We start from the raw sequence: 16,943 nt of genomic DNA, 5'->3' as shown, positions 1-16,943 counted from the left end.
GGGTGCCTGTAGTCCCAGCTACTGGGGAGGCTGAGGCAGGAGAATGGCGTGAACCCAGGAGGCGGAGCTTGCAGTGAGCCGAGATTGCACCACTGCACTCCAGCCTGGGGGACAAAGCAAGACTCTGTCTCAAACAAAACAAAACAAAACAAAACACAAACAAACAAAAACCAGTGTGGTACATATACACCATGGAATACTATGCAGCTGTAAAAAAGAATGACATCATGTCCTCCTCAGGAACACAAATGGAACTGGAGGCCATTATGTTTAGCAAACTAATGCAAGAACAGAAAACCAAATACTGCATGTTCTCACTTAAAAGTGAGAGCTAAAAGATGAGAACACATGGACACATAGAGGGGAACAACAAACTGAGGCCTACCAGAGGGCGGAGAGTGGGAGGAGAAGAGGATCAGTAAAAATAACTAACGGGTAGTAGGCTTAATGCCTGGGTGATGAAATACTCTGTATAACAAACCTCTGTGACACGAGTTTACCTATGTAACAAACCTGCACACGTGCCTCTGACCTTAAAGTAAAAAAAAAAAAAAGAATAAAGATAAAAAAAGATTGGAAAGAAGCCAAAGATGCTACTATCCAATATAATACAAGAGATTCTGGGTAGCACTATAAAGAAAAAGAAAAGAAATAGGAAGAGCAGAGACTTAAATGGAAAAGAGAGTTTTTATTATTAAAGTATATAGTTATCTATACAGAGAAAAGCAAGCTATTAGAATTAATAGAGTTCAAGATTTTTGGTATAATCTTGTAAAAATTAATAACATTTTTGACTCCAGCAATAACTACTTAGAATTATAGTAAAAAAATATGATATCCACAAAGGTATAAGGCAGAACATTTAACTAGGAATATTAAAAATAAATAAATAAAGTTGCACCTTCTGTGGCTGCCTCTCTTTTAATTTTTAGATATTTCTTTGCATTCCAAATATAAAGTATTGATGCATTTGCAGAATTCAGGCAACATTTTCATTAGATTTGTACTGTGGCTCGAAATAGATTATTTACTGGACATTTTAAAGTAGTTACGTAGTAGGTATATGTACACACAATCTGTCAAAAACATGTTACTTCCTTCAAATTTTCTATTAATATATGTATAACTTTCCCTCTGTATAAAAATAGAAAACAAGCGTGAAAATGTAGATTTTTTCCCCTTCAGTTTCTCGTTAGTACCAGCACTCGGTAAGAGATACTAGATCACTCCCTACACCTTTGAGAAAGTCATCATACATAGTCACTATTATTACAACTCCTTGGGAATGGTTCAGGATTAGTCCACCCATAACAAATCAGCAGGTAAATCTTTCTCCTTGGCGAATTCTTGTCTCTCAAAATAACTTGTTTAAATTTCATTTTTTAGCTATATCTTTCTTTTTTTTTTTTTTTTTTTTTTTTTTTTTTGAGGCGGAGTCTCGCTCTGTCGCCCAGGCTGGAGTGCAGTGGCGCGATCTCGGCTCACTGCAAGCTCCGCCTCCCGGGTTCCCGCCATTCTCCTGCCTCAGCCTCCCGAGTAGCTGGGACTACAGGCGCCGCCACCACGCCCGGCTAATTTTTTGTATTTTTAGCGGAGACGGGGTTTCATTGTGTTAGCCAGGATGGTCTCGATCTCCTGACCTCGTGATCCGCCCGTCTCGGCCTCCCAAAGTGCTGGGATTACAGGCTTGAGCCACCGCGCCCGGCCAGCTATATCTTTCTTACACTATTTTTTCATTTCAAGTTTTCCTTCTGTTAAATTCCTAAACTTTTTCTTAAAATAATTTCATCCACAGCATATCTGATAAGAGCAGAATTGCATTATTTCTTTGGAGGAAGACAGCAAGTAAGTTTTAGGTTACTCTTGTGAGGGAAGAAAGAAAAGGGCAGGCCTGTGGGCTATATACAGAAAGAAAAGACTAGAAGTCAATACAGTCTTGTGTATAAGATCTCCTGATTTAATGCTGCATATAAAAAATGATAAAACTAGTCATAAACTTCATCAAAGGGACTGAGTGGCAGCAAAAATGTCACGCTTGTGTTGAGTCACAGGCTTGCACTCTACATAGACCATTTTCTACTTCAAATGAAGGATCAGTGACAGAATTAAGCTAATCTCACATAAAGAGAAGGAAGCTTTGAATATCTGAAATTTGTTTGGAAATACAATTCTAATTTCCATACTGACTGGTATTTGTATCACTTAAACTAATATTGAGACTGCCCTTCCCCAGGTCAGCTGTCACACGCTTACTCTCCATGTTCCTTTTCATCACTCCTTCTGTGAATGTCTCCTTCCTCACTACCATCCAATTGATTTCCTAATCAGCAAAGCCCTTCCAACTCTAAAGTTTGATTTTTAATATTTTTGGGACGTGGTGGCTCACCATAAATAACAACTCTCTCTTCCTTTTCTCTTAGTCTCTCAATTCTGACTCTAATCCTCATGCTGGGACTAGAAGCTAAGAATAGATACCAAGCTAGAGTTCTGCCTCAGTAATTTTCCAGCTTGGAGCCCTACCACTTTTTTTTTTTTTTTTGGGAGTAGGACTTTTATTTATTTTTTAACTTTTTACTTTGAACTAACTTTAGACTTACAGAAATGCTGCAAAAGTAGTACACAGAGTTTCTATTTATCCCTCATCTAGCTTCCCTTATTATTAACATCTTACATAACCATAGCAAAATTATTAAAACCAGGAAATTAACATTGGCAGTACTATTACCTATAGACATTATTCAAATTTTACAGTTTTTCCACTACATCTTTTCCTGTTCCTGGATTCTATCCAGGACCCCACACTGTATTTAGTTATTTCTCTTTTGTCTTCTGGAGTCTGTAAGAGATCCTTAGTCTCTGTCTTCTATTTCCTTGACACTTTTTTTTTTTTTTTTTTTTGAGAAACAGTCTTGCACTGTTGCCCGGGCTGGAGTGCAATGGTGCGATCTTGGCTCACTGCAACATCCGCCTCCCAGGTTCACCTGATTCTCCTGTCTCAACCTCCTGAGTAGCTGGGATTACAGGTGCACACCACCACGCCCGGCTAATTTTTCTTTGTTTTTAGTAGACATGGGGTTTCACTATGTTGGCCAGGCTGGTCTCGAACTCCTGACCTTGTGATCTGCCCACCTCGGCCTCCCAAAGTGTTGGGATTACAGGCATGAGCCACCGTGCCTGGTCATCTTGACACTTTTGAAGGGTACTGATCAGTTACTTTGTTGGATGACTCTCAATTTGGGCTTGTCTGATGTTTTCTCATGACGTAACTGAGAGTTTTTGTCAAGAATACCAGAAAAACAGTGTTTTATCCCTCTTTGTGGCTCGTATCACAGGGTTCATGATAGTGACATGTTTTATACTGGTGATAGAGTTTGGCTATTTGTCCCTGCCCAAATCTCAGATTGAAATGTAATTCCCAATGTTGGAGATGAGGCCCGGAGGGAGGTGTTTGGGTCATGGGGGCAGTTCCCTCAAGGCTTGGTGCTGTCCTCACCACAGTGAGTGAGTTCTCACAAGATCTGGTCATTTAAAAGTGTGTAGCACCTCCCCAACCCAACTCCTGCTCTGGCCATGTGATGTGCCTGCTAGCATCTTACCTTCCACCATGAATGAAAGCTCCCCAAGGCCTCCTCAGAAGCTGGGCACATGCCAGTGCCATGCTCATACAGCTTGCAGGACTATTCAATCAAACCTTTTTTCTTTAGAAATTACCCAGTCTCAGGTATTTCTTTACAGCAATTCAAGAATTGCCTAACACAACTGGTAATGTTGCCCTTGATCACTTGGTTAAGGTTCTGCTAGGTTCTTCCACTGTCATCTTTCCCTTTGTAGTTAATAAATATCTTAAGGGAGATAGGTTTGAGGCTGTTCAAATCCTGTTTCTCCTTAAACTTTTGCCATTTAATTTTAGTATCTATCAGTAGATCTTGTCTGCAGCAGTAATTCCTGTGGTGTTTGCCTCATAGTAATTTTCTATTCCCCTCTTTGTTTGTTTCTACATTAATTAGAATCCTATTGGAAGAAAGAGTTCTCCCTTATCTCCCATTTATTTATTTATTACTGATTTAATAAGTATGGGCTTATTTTATCCTATTGGTTATAATTCAATACTATATCAATTTTGTTGCTCAATTTGTTCCAGCTTTAGTCACTAGGATCTCCTTCAGGTTGACTACTGTGTTCTTTCAAGAAGACTCTATCTTTTTTTGAGCAAGGTCTTGCTTTTTGGCACCAAAAGATGTTCTAGACTTATTTTGTATTTTCCCTGCCTCTGGGATCATCTACTTCTCCAAAAAGCCTCTGTTCTTTTTCTTGGAGAATATTAAGAAAAAAGATCTGGGCACGAGTTGTGATTATTGTTATTGAGGTGTCATTGCTTTTGGGTTCTCAATGAACAGAGCTAAGAAATACACGTATGTATAAAGGCATACCTTGGAGTTACTGTGGATTTTGTTCCAGGCGACCACAATAAAACAAACAGAGCAATAAGGTGAGTCACTCGATTTTTTTGATTTTCCTGTGCATATAAAAGTTATGTTTACACTATAATCTATTAAGTGTGCAATAGTATTATGTCTAAAAACATGTACATACCCTAATTTAAAAATACTTTATTGTTAAAAATGCTAATGATCACATGAGCCTCCGTGAATCCTCTTTTTGCTTGTGTGTGGGGTCTTGCCTCGATGTTGATGGCTGCTGACTGATTTGGGTGGTGACTGCTGAAGGATGGGTGACTGTGGCAACTGCTTAAAAATAAGACAACAATAAAGTTTGCTGCATTAATTGGCTCTTCCTTTCATGAAAGATTTCTCTGTAGTATGTGATACTCTTTGATAGGATTTTACCCATAGGAGAACTTCTTTCAAAACTGGAGTCAATCCTCTCAAACCCTGGCACTACTTTATCAACTAAGTATATGTAACGTTCTAAATCCTTTATTGTCATTTTTACAATGCTTACAGCATCTTCACCAAGTACAGATTCCATCTTAAGAAATCACTTTCTTTACTCTTCCACAGGAAGCAACCCCACATCCATTCAAGTTTTATCATGAGATTATAGCAATTTAGTCACATCTTCAGGCTCCACTTTTAACTCTAGTTCTCTTACTATTTCTGCTATATCTGCAGTTACTTCCTCCACTGAAGTCTTGAACCTCTCAAGGTCATCCATGATGGTTAAAATTAATTTCTTCCAAACTCCTAGTAATGTTGATATTGACCTCCTATGAATCACAAATGTTCTTAATGGCATCTAGAATGGTGAATCTTTTCCAGATGAAAATCTTGAAAATCCTTTTCAATTTACTTTGCCCAGATCCATCAGAACAATCACTATCTAGGCGAGTTCTAGCCTCATGAAATGTATTTCTTAAATTACAAGACTTAAAGGTCAAATTTACTCCTGGATCCATGGGCTAAAGAATGTTGTGTCAGCAGACGTGACAACAATAATAATCTCCTTGTACATCACCATCAGAGCTCTTAGGTGACTAGATGTATTGTCCTTGACCAGCAGTATTTTGAAAGTTATCTTTTTTTCTGTGTAGACCCCAACAGTAGCCTTAAAATACTCAGTAAACCATGCGGTAAACAGATATGCGATCATCCAGGCTTTGTTGCTTCATTTATAGAGCACAGGTAGAGTAGATTTAGCATCATTCTTAAGGGCCCTAGAATTTTTGGAATGTTAAATGAACACTGGCTTTAACTGAAAGTCACCAGCCACAGTAGTCCCTAATGACAGAGTCAGCCTGTCTTTTGAAGCTCTCAAGGTAGGCAATGACTTCTCTCTAGCTATAAAAGTCCTAGATGGCACCAGCTTCCCATAGAAGGCTATTTTGTCTACACTAAGAATCTATCGTTGCTCTCGGGTGGCCCTGGCCAGGGAAGACAACAACTGGCCATAGTGGTAGAAGTAGAGGCAGCGGGGCCTGTGTGACCACCTGGGTTTGTGAAATGGCTGCTGGCATTTCTGAATCCAGTGGGGCTGATTGCAAAGGAGGCCCAAGGAACAGTGCCAAGTTAGATGCTGATTACTCACTTTGAGTCCTTTATTGCAGAGTCTGTTCATTACGAACAGGATACTGTGAATATACGCCTGATGTTGCTAAATGTAAACAATAGTTAGAGAGAAGGATGTTCCAAATGAATTTGAAAAACTTACTGTAGAAAATTCACCCAATCAAGAAGCTGGAATTAGTAAGGGTCAAGGAATAGCAGGGGAAGGGGAGAAGAAAAAATAGAAGAGAGGTGGAAGGGGTCAAATAAAACCAAAATAGGAGACTGTAACATACAAGGTTATTATAGCCAAAATTCCCACAGCAAAGAAGAAATATGTAAAAACTGTGTGTGGCCTTGCAACTTTTGAAATTGATCTTAAAGAAGCACAAAGATTTTTCTGCTCAAAAATTCTCCTGTGGTACCTCAGTAACAGGGGAGGATGAAATTATTTAGGAAGACTCTACAGATGGCATAACTGATACCATTCAGAAAAAACAGCCAGAGATGGATGATGACAGCATCGAAAATCTTGAAGAAGTAAATATGTAGTTTTGAAAATATGTCTGTATTTAACGGCCGGATCTGAGAGTTGATACCGCCAAATGGAGAGAAGTCTTTTAAATATAAATAAATAGATACACACACACACTTATCTTACAGTAAAACTGTAGGCTTCATTCTTGGCGTTTTCACTATTCTGTACAAGGCTGTTTGGTCTTTTATTGCCAAAGTCAAATAAATAGGAGAGATCGTCATGCTTATGTATGAAATAGAATTCAGTCAAAGTTTGTGTCCTTTGTAGGGACATGGATGCAGCTGGAAACCATCATTCTTAGCAAACTATCACAAGAACAGAAAACCAAACACCGCATGTTCTCACTCATAGGTGGGAACTGAACAATGAGATCACTTGGACTCGGGAAGGGGAACATCACACACCGGGGCCTATCATGGGGAGGGGGGAGGGGGGAGGGATTGCATTGGGAGTTATACCTGATGTAAATGACGAGTTGATGGATGCAGCACACTAACATGGCACAAGTATACATATGTAACAAACCTGCACGTTATGCACATGTACCCTACAACTTAAAGTATAATAATAATAAATAAATTAAAAAAAAATAAAAAAAAAATAAAAAAAATAAAATTTAAAGAGGTAAAAAAAAAATAAAATAAAATTTGATCATTTGTTACTGACATTTCCCTGTCTTCTTAATTTTTTTTGAAGAACCCAGTTTTTTTTTTTTGTGGGAAGCATTTCTGTTGATTATTTTACTGATCTAATGCTGAGAGATTTTTAAAAAGAATTCGAATTTGCCTTCCTCACCAGTAATAACAATATCTTGCTTCTTTGACATGACAGTTTAGAGATGGATGAGAATCTAATAGATTTGTGGTTGAATTTGCTTCACTGTTATCAAGTACACTTCGTGGGCACAATAACGTACTGTTGGTGGGATTTGTTCAAGCTATTCTGGAAATTATTTGGTAAAGTATACTAAAAGCCTTTAGACCATTCGCACTGTTTGTAATAGTAAGTCAGTTCTTTGACATCATTCTAAAGAAATAATCAGTCTTGCATAAAACTTATGAATGAAGGTGTTCATCACAATGTTATTTATAATATCAAAAAGTTGCAAATAATATAAACAATTGGGAAATAAATGGTTAAGGAAGTGATAATGCATCATGTGGTAGAATATTATGCATGTGTTTAAAAACCATATTTTCTAAGAATATTTGGAAACACATTTGGCAATGTGAAGTGGGGGCACACCCCAGATACATTATTATTTTTTGGGATGGAATTTCATTCTCGTTGCTCAGGCTGGAGTACAATGGTGCCATCTTGGCTCACTGCAACCTCTACCTCCTGAGTTCAAGCAATTCTCCTGCCTCAGGCTCCCATGTAGCTGGGATTACAAGCATGCGCCATCATGCCCGGCTAAATTTTTGTATTTTTAGTAGAGATGGGGTTTCACCATGTTGACCAGGCTGGTCTCGAACTCCTGACCTCGGGTAATCCACCCACTTCGGCCTCCCAAAGTGCTAGGATTACAGGCAGGAGCCACCGCACCTGGCCTACATTTTAGATATTTATTATCATCATTGTTCTGAGTGGAAGTCCATTCAGAGAGGCTAGAGACTCTTGTTGTGGCTATAAATTATGTGAGTAAAATTCTGCTAACCAATTAAAAATAATATACACCCATGTTTAATAGTCTGGAAAATAGCAATTAAAGCATATCTTTCTTATAAAAGAATGGACACTTTTAATGAATGCATTAGATGAATTTAAACTTTAAGTCAGGCGATGCAAATAAAAAAGATGACTTGTATTTTAAATTGGTATGGTCACCTTTAAGAACTTAGAACCCACGAAAACATTGTTTACTGTCATGCAAATTATGATCCTGATTAAATTTTTTTAAAAAATAAAGTCTCAGAAAATGTGTAATAAAGATGTAAAGTAAAACAATGAAAAAAGGAAAATCTATGGTTTAAGTGTAGCCACTTCCATCAATTACCTTAGCTGGATCTTCTGGATAACTTGCTACAGTTTATGTATCAGCATTTGCTGCTTCCCCTTGCACTTTTATGTTACAGAGATGGCTTCTTTCCTTAAACCTCATGAACCAACCTCTGTTACCTTCAAACTCTTTTTCTGAAGCTTCCTCACCTCTCTCAGGCTTCACAGAATTGAAGAGTGTTGGGGCCTTACTCTGGATTAGGCTTTGGCTTACAGAAAATTTTGTGGCTGGTTTGATTTTCTAACTAGACTACTAAATTTTTCTCCATATCAGCAAAAAGCTTGTTTTGCTTTCTCACCGTTCATGTGTTCACTAAAGTAGCACTTTTAATTTCCTTCAAGAACTTTTCCTTTATACTCAAAACTTGATTACCTGTTTGGTGCAAGAGGCCTAGCTTTCAGACTCTTTTGGGTTTTTGACATGCCTTCCTAAGTTTAATTGTTTCTAGCTTTTGATTTAAAGTGAGAGATGTGCGGTTCTTCTTTTCACTTGAACACTTAGAGGCCATTATGCTGTTATTCATTGGCCTAATTTCAATATCGTGTCTCAGAGAATAGGGAGGCCCAAGGAAACAGAGAGATGGGGGAATGGCTGGTCGGTAGAGTCATCAGAACACATAAAACATTTATTAAATTTGCTGTCTTCATGGTGTTTCAAACCAACTACAACGGTAACATCAAAGACTATTGATCACAGATTACCATAACAAATGTAGTAATAATTAAAAAGTTTGAAATATTGCATTACCAAAGGTGACATGGAGACATGAAGCGAACACATGCTGTCAGAAATAAGGTGTTGATAGCCGTGCTCCAGCATGAGAGTGTCTGTTTTCCCACAGCCTTGACAACAGAATAGTTTTAAAATTGTCATGTTTAAAAACTTTTGCTAGTTGATAGGTAAAAAACTGGTATCTCACTATTGATTTAGTCTGCATTTCTTTAGTTATAAGTGAGTTTGAACATATTTTCAAAATGTTTCAGGGCCATTTTAATCTCTTTTTTGTGAGTTGCCTGTTTATGTCTTTTCCCCACTTTTCCATCATGTTTTGATCCTTTTTCTCCTCTATTTTTAAGAGTTCTTTAAATATAAGAGATATTAACTCTTTATCTGTAGTATATGCTATACATTTTTCTTAAAATTTTCATTGATTCATTAAAAATAATAAACCTACTACACGCTGACATCTAAGAATATATTATATGAAAATAACTATTTTTCAAAGCAAACATTTCAGAAAGTGGCACTGTTTAAATGTTTGCAATAGACTCCCAAATCTGCCTCTGCATTCAGAATGCTCCAAGAAACTGTTTTGGATTCAAGTATAAGAGGAAATGCCACTCATATGTTGGAGAAGGGAAGGTAGATATTTTTCTCTGATACTATGCTAAAAGTTGACAAATGGTAGATTTTTAAATTATTATGTGTGATTGACTAATCATAATTGTATACATTTATGGGGTACAATGTGATGTTTTGATATATGTATACAATGTGGAATGATGAAATCAAGTTAATTAACATGTATCACCTCCCTATTCTATCATTTTTTATGGTGAAACACTTAAAAGTTAGTTATTTTGAAATATATTATTGTAGTTACCCTGCTTTGAAATAGATCTTAAAACTTATTCTTCCTATTTATCTGAAAATCTGTACCCTTTGATCAACAACAACTCCCATTCCTTCCTTCTTCACATTCCCAGTCTCTGGTAACTATCTTTCTACTACTTCTATGAGTTTAACTTTTTTAGATTCCACATTTAAGAAAGATCATGCAGTATTTGTCTTCTGCTTCTGGCTGACTTAACTTACCATAATGTCCTCCAGTTTTATCCATATTCTTGCAAAAGACAGGCTTTCCTTCTTTTTAAAGGCTAAGTAGTATTCCATTATACAGACACACAATGAAATACACACACACACACACACAAACACACATATACACATACACATACCGTGTTTTAAAATTCTGTTTATTTTTTCTTCCAACTTTTATTTTAGGTTCAGAAAGTACATGGGCAGGTTTGCTCATGGGTAAACTGTGTGGGGTTTGGTGTACAGATGACTGTCACCCACAGTGAGTGCAGTACCTGACAGGTAGTATCCTCACCTTCCTCCTACTTTCCACCCTCAAGTGAGCCCTGGTGTCTGTTGTTCTCTTTCTTGTGTCCATGTGCACTCAATGTTTAGCTCCCATTTATTAGTGAGAACATGCAGTGTTTGATTTTCTGTTCCTGAATCAATTTGCTAAGGATGATGGCCTCCGGCTGCATCCATGTTGCTGCAAAAAACAGGAATGATTTCATTCTTTTTTTACGGCTGCAGTATTCCATGGTGTATATGTACCACATTTTCTTTCTTTCTTTTTTTTTTTTTTGAGACAGAGTCTCGCTCTGTCACTCAGGCTGGAGTGCTGGAGTGCAGTGGCACGATCTCAGCTCACTGCAACCTCTACCTCCTGGGTTCACGCCATTCTCCTGCCTCAGCCTCCCGAGTAGCTGGGACTACAGGCGCCTGCCACCAGGCCCGGCTAATTTTTTGTATTTTTAGTAGAGACAGGGTTTCACCGTGTTAACCAGGATGGTCTCGATCTCCTGAACTCGTGATCTGCCTGCCTCGGCCTCCCAAAGTGCTGGGATTACAGGCGTGAGCCACCGCGCCCGGCCTCCACATTTTCTTTATCCAGGCCACCACTGATGGGCATCTAGGTTGATTCCATGGCTTTGCTATTGTGAAAACTGCTGCGATGAATACTTGGGTCTTTATATTTCTTTGGGTATATACCCACTAATGGGATTGTTGGGTTGAATGGTAATTGTTTTAAGTTCTTTGAGAAATTTCCAAACTGCTTTTTTATAAAAAAAAATAACACATTTAAAAAATCCATTCAGCTCGGTCCCATATCTTGGTTACTGCAAATAATGCTGCCATGAACATGGGAGTGTGGATACCCCTTTGACATTGATTTCAGTTTCTTTGGATATATACTTGGAAGCAGGATTACTGGATCATATGATAGCTCTATTTTTAGTTTCCTGAGGAACCTCCATGCTGTTTTCCATAACGGCTGTACTAATTTACATTCCCACCAACAAAGTAAAGAAGGTCCTTTTCTCCACATCCTTGCCAACACTTATCTTTCATCTTTTTCGTAAAAGCCATTCTAACTGGTGTGAGATGATATATCATTGTGGCTTTAATTTGCATTTCCTTAATGATTAGTTATGCTGAGCATTTTTTCATGTACCTGTTGGCCACCTGTATGCCTTCTTTTGAGAAATGTCTGTTCCGGTCCTTTGCTCATTTTTAAATCAGGTTGTTTTCCTGCCGTTGAATTGTCTGAGTTCCTTTTATATTTTGGATATTAACTCCTTATCAGATGTATGGTTTGCAAAGATTTTCTCCCCTTATGTGAATTGTCTCCTCACTTTGTTAATCATTTCCTTTGCTGTGCAAAAGGTTTTTTAGTTTAGATGTCATTTCATTTGTCTGTCTTTTCTTTTGTTTCCTGTACTTTTGAGCTATTTTGTCAATATTTTCTCTCAGCAGTTGTCTTTTGACTGTTTCTGGTAATTTTTGGTCATGCAACATTAAAAGTTTTTATTTTATTTTTTATTTTTTTAAATGAGAGTCTCACTCTATCACCCAGGCTGAAGTGCAGTGGCATGATTGTGGCTCACTGCAGCCCAAACCTCTTGGGCTCAAGCAATCCTTCCACCTCAGCATCCCGAGTAGCTGGGACTATAGGCATGTGCCATTACGCTCAGCTAATTTTTGTTTTTGTTTTTTTTTTTCATAGAAACAGGGTCTCACTATGTTGCCCAGGCTGGTAAAATTTTTTTACGTGGCCATATTTGTCAATCTTTTCTTCTATTCCTCTAGCTTTAGATCTTAGAAAGCCTTTCTCTTCACCAAGGTTAACGAGAAAGTTACTAAGTTTTCTTCCGTTAGTTGCATGGTTTCATTTTCAAATATTTAGATCCTTAATCCATTTGTTTATTCTTGTGCATGGTGTGAGATATGAGTTATCTATCTGGTTGTTTAGTTGTCTCAGCCCATTTATTTAAGAAGTCGACCTTTATCCCAATGATCTGAAATACCGCCGTCATCATACACTAAGTGTCTGCAAGTCCTTGGGCCTAATTCTGAACTTTTTATTCTATTCCACTTGTCTATTGTCTATTCATGTACTAGAAACACACTGTTCCGATTTCGGCTTTATAGTATGCCTCAATGGCTGGTAGTCAGAACCCTGTTGTTTAATTAGCTGTAGCTGAGTTCAGGGTAATATTTATCTTTGTTATAATTCTAGATCTAAATAGCTGTATCCTGTAGATTGCTACTATTCAATTATACATTACTGTTTACTTGAGACAAAGGAGGTTAGGGCCAATACCAAATACAAATTTTAAAGAAAAGTGCTAATTTATTTAGTTCATCCGGAATTCCTAGAGATCCTGATCTGGCACAACATAAACAGTCTAAGTACATTCAATCCACAGTTTATGAAATTCTGTCTCAGAGGATTGGTGGAATTCCAGATTCTCAAACAAGATTAATTCCTGGGACACATGAATCTGATTCTGATTTGACCTTATAAATTGGTTGGGAACTACTATTACGTATAAGTACCCAGCTGAATATTCCAAGATTTCCTAATGGAAAATACTAACATTTTCATTCATTCACAAATATTAATTGAACTTCCATTGTATGTCATGCACTGTGCTAGGTTTTGAAGCTATTATAATGAGTTATATAGCTATGAACCCTGTCTGCTCTCCACAGTTTAGCAGGAAACAGAGGCAATTAAACAAGTAATAATAATAGTGTGATAAGTACTAGCAGAGAGGAAATATAGGGTGCTAGGGCAACACACAGCTGGGGCACCTTAAGGTAATTTAGGAGAGCCAAAGAAAGGTTTTTTAGAAGAAGCAACATTTAAGCTGAGACATGAAGAAGGACAAGGGGTGAACCAAGGTGTGGCAGTTTTCCAGGCAGGGGAAAAAGGTGTGCAGAGGCCCTAAGGCAAGAATAGCTTTTTACTTTCAAGGAACTGAAATCAATTTTAATGTGGCTAGCATATAAGTGAGTGGGGAATAGTGGAAGATAGGGCATGGCAAGGGTTTTCCACTGGCAGTGGTTTTGCTCCCCAGGAAACATTTGGCAATTTCTGAGGACATTTCTGGTTGTCTTAATTAGGGGTTGAGGGAGTGCTACTGGTAGCAGACAGAGGTCAAGGACACTTCTTCTAAATATCGTACAGTAGACAGGATAACATCTGCCTTGCCCCTGCCTGTCCTCCACCCCCAACCCCACACAAAGAATTATGTAGTCTAAAATAACTGGTCCTGGGAAAAGCAGAAGTCCTTTCATTACAATTCTTATGATATTTTAAGAATGGAGTTTGGATTTCATTCAAGGGCAAGGAGGAGCTATTTGATAGCTTTAAGTAGCAAAAAACAAATGTTTTAGAAAGATTATTCAGTACAGAGAATTGACTAGAATTTCTTCATTCAAACATTTATGTGCCATGCATTGTGTAGGAGCTGGGGACACAGTGGTAAACATTTAAACACTGACCCATTCTAGTGGAAGAGGTAGAAAATAAAAACAACATGGAATTTAACAATAAACAACAAGGCTGTTTTCCCATATTCAGTATTCCAAATGTAGATGAAATTTGGGACTGACAGTAAAACTTCAGTGTTAATTTTTAGAGGAGAAAAGCCCTAGACAAATTTTATAAAACATTATCTATGGGCTATTTGTTGTTTAGTTTGGATCTCATTTCTACTAAATGAAAATATTTAAAAAAATAACCACTACAACACAAATAAAATCTTATTCTTCATTATTGTTTTTCATTTTCTGTGTATGTATGTGTGTGCGCGCGCGCATGTGTATCTGGCTTACATTTCCATATTATGTTCAAAATGCTCAATATTAAAGGATTACTGAAATGATTACTTCTTTGGCTGACAGTTTTAATAGTGACTGCAACAATTTCAGGAACCATGATCATCTGACACCCCCTGGTATACTACAGAACTTGTCTCTTGGCAAGGATGACATTTAATTTTTTTCTTACATAGATTTCCTTATGAAAAAAAACCTTTGCTTTTTGTATCTCTGTGACACTTCTTAAAATTAGCTGTTTTCTCTAATGAACTCATTTCAGATGTATTAGCTTTTTAATCTAAGGACTAAGTCAGTGACAACTTGCTTAATGTGTTGGGAGATTCTAGTTGCATAAAAACCTTTTTTGAAGAATTTTAGGTCAGCAAAATGACTGAAAGTACATCTTCACTATAATTTTCTTGCTGAGAAGCCACATTAAATGATGGATGGATTTTCCAAAATAGCACTAAACTAAAATCCTTCCTGCCACAATAGAGAGGCAGCATCGTGCAGTGGTTAAGAGTGTAGACTTTGCCTGCCTCAGTTTAAATCTTGACTCAGTCACGTACTCGCTTATGGTCTCAAGCAAGTTATTTAACCTCAGAGCCTCTGTTTCCTCATTTGTAAAATGAGGATAACCACAGTGTTCACATTATAGGGGAGGATACTGACTCTGAATCCTCACTTTGCCATTTATTAACAGCATGACTTTGAAAAAATTAATCACTGAAGTCACTGTTTCTTCATCTGTAAAATGAGATAATGATGTACTTCATACGGTTAAGGTAAAAATGAAGAAATGATATAGCAAATACAATGTAAATAGCACTAAGCCACAATACACATTAAGCCTTCCATAAAGGGACGCCAACTTCTCCTTGTCTTGTGAATTTTGTGTGTATTACCACAAGGGTGCAACAGATTCAAAACCTAGAGAAACCACTGCTGGAGTTAAACTCACATACCCAGGAAAGGTCCTGAATGAGATCTCCCTGCCCCCTACTGTGATTACGCTTTAGAAGAAATATGCAATGTTAAGTGGAGACATGCTCCAGAGATGCCAACCTATCAAAATCTTTGCTTCAAATGGAAAGTATTTCTTCAATTAATGAAATAGTTCTAAAGTTGTGACAAAAACTTTCCAGTGTTCTCAGTTAACTAGATGCCCAAGAAAGCGCAAGAATGTTATGAAATACCAATGATAATTACTGACATACAAAGAATTGACACCAAGAATATGTCAAATCAAGAGATTTTTCAAGAACGCTTTAAATTTTCATGTTAGTCTACCTCATCAAAACATTAACTAATTTGAAAATCCTATTTAAAAGATAATTTCTGCTTACTGGTTTGTTATAGGTGAGAAGCAAGGTTTGTGGGCTTCTGCTCTATGCATCTACAGAACACTTTTGTGTAGCTGAACTATAACAAATAGCACAATAACTGGGATAACATTCAGTTTTTTTTTTTTTTTTTTTTTGAGACGGAGTCTCGCTCTGTTGCCCAGGCTGGAGTGCAGTGGCGCGATCTCGGCTCACTGTAAGCTCCGCCTGCCGGGTTCACGCCATTCTCCTGCCTCAGCCTTCTGAGTAGCTGGGACTACAGGCGCCCGCCACCGCGCCTGGCTAATTTTTTGTATTTTTAGTAGAGACGGGGTTTCACCGTGGTCTCGATCTCCTGACCTTGTGATCCGCCCGCCTCGGCCTCCCAAAGTGCTGGGGTTACAGGCGTGAGCCACTGCGCCCGGCCTAACATTCAGTTTTAAGCTAAGTGGCTACTTCTGATACAATGTTATGAACAGTATTCCATATCTAGGTGCAACTAGATTAATTTATATTTTGCCTAAGGAAGACACAATCATGAAATTTAACATGTAATCACTCCTCAAATAAGTATAAACAGTCACTAATTTCCTACTTACGACATGTAACGTTTTCCAAATATTGAACATGAACATCTTGGACTTCTCTTGATGAGAGAAAGAATAAGATGAACAAAGGAGAATTAATTCTCTGTGATCTTAGCACTTATCTTCTGACATATTATATATGTATTTGTTTATTGTCTTTCTCTCATGAGAACGTGGACTACATAACAGCAGCAATTGTGTCTGTTTTGTTCACTGATTTATCTTCAGTCCTGGATTACAGGTCCTCCAAATGTATATCTAAAGTGAATAACTGAATGACTGAATAACTGAAGTGCTGGAAGCACTTTAACATCTGTGTATTTCTAAGATAGATATTTAGTCTAACTGTTCTACAGACTGTTTACATAGCGGATATTTAGAAAAAAAAAAGATGTCTTTTAAAGCTACAATGACTTAGCAATGAATTGAGGGAAACCTCAGACTTTGCAGAAGCCCATTTATAGATGAGAGTGTACTACTGAGTGGGGATAATAAATAATGTATCTGGGAAAACACGCTGTTTCTGGCTTGGAGCTGGAGTGTATTTCTATGAAGAAATTTGAACCTTACAATATTATAGACCATCTGTAA

The 16,943-nt window shown here is 37.6% G+C and overlaps 1 protein-coding gene, 1 long non-coding RNA gene and 1 pseudogene across 18 annotated transcripts in view; 2 read left to right on the top strand and 1 right to left on the bottom strand.

Annotated features, from left to right (window-relative positions):
- LOC105483054 (tetratricopeptide repeat, ankyrin repeat and coiled-coil containing 2) overlaps positions 1–16,943 on the bottom strand; it is a 475,702-nt gene that overhangs the window by 93,065 nt on the left and 365,694 nt on the right. The window lies entirely within an intron of this gene.
- LOC105483051 (uncharacterized) overlaps positions 5,675–16,943 on the top strand; it is a 136,611-nt gene continuing 125,342 nt past the window's right edge. For all 4 annotated transcript variants that reach the window (XR_011615936.1, XR_988000.3, XR_011615935.1 and 1 more), the window contains exon 1: positions 5,675–5,776. This is a non-coding gene — a long non-coding RNA (uncharacterized lncRNA). The remainder of the gene's footprint in view (positions 5,777–16,943) is intronic.
- LOC105483052 (density-regulated protein pseudogene) lies at positions 5,940–6,554 on the top strand (annotated as a pseudogene).

This window comes from Macaca nemestrina, chromosome 17, assembly GCF_043159975.1.
Source record: "Macaca nemestrina isolate mMacNem1 chromosome 17, mMacNem.hap1, whole genome shotgun sequence".
Taxonomy (NCBI): Eukaryota; Metazoa; Chordata; class Mammalia; order Primates; family Cercopithecidae; genus Macaca; species Macaca nemestrina.
The sequence above is the reverse complement of the archived record's forward strand: the minus strand, read 5'-3'. Positions and strand labels throughout refer to the sequence as shown.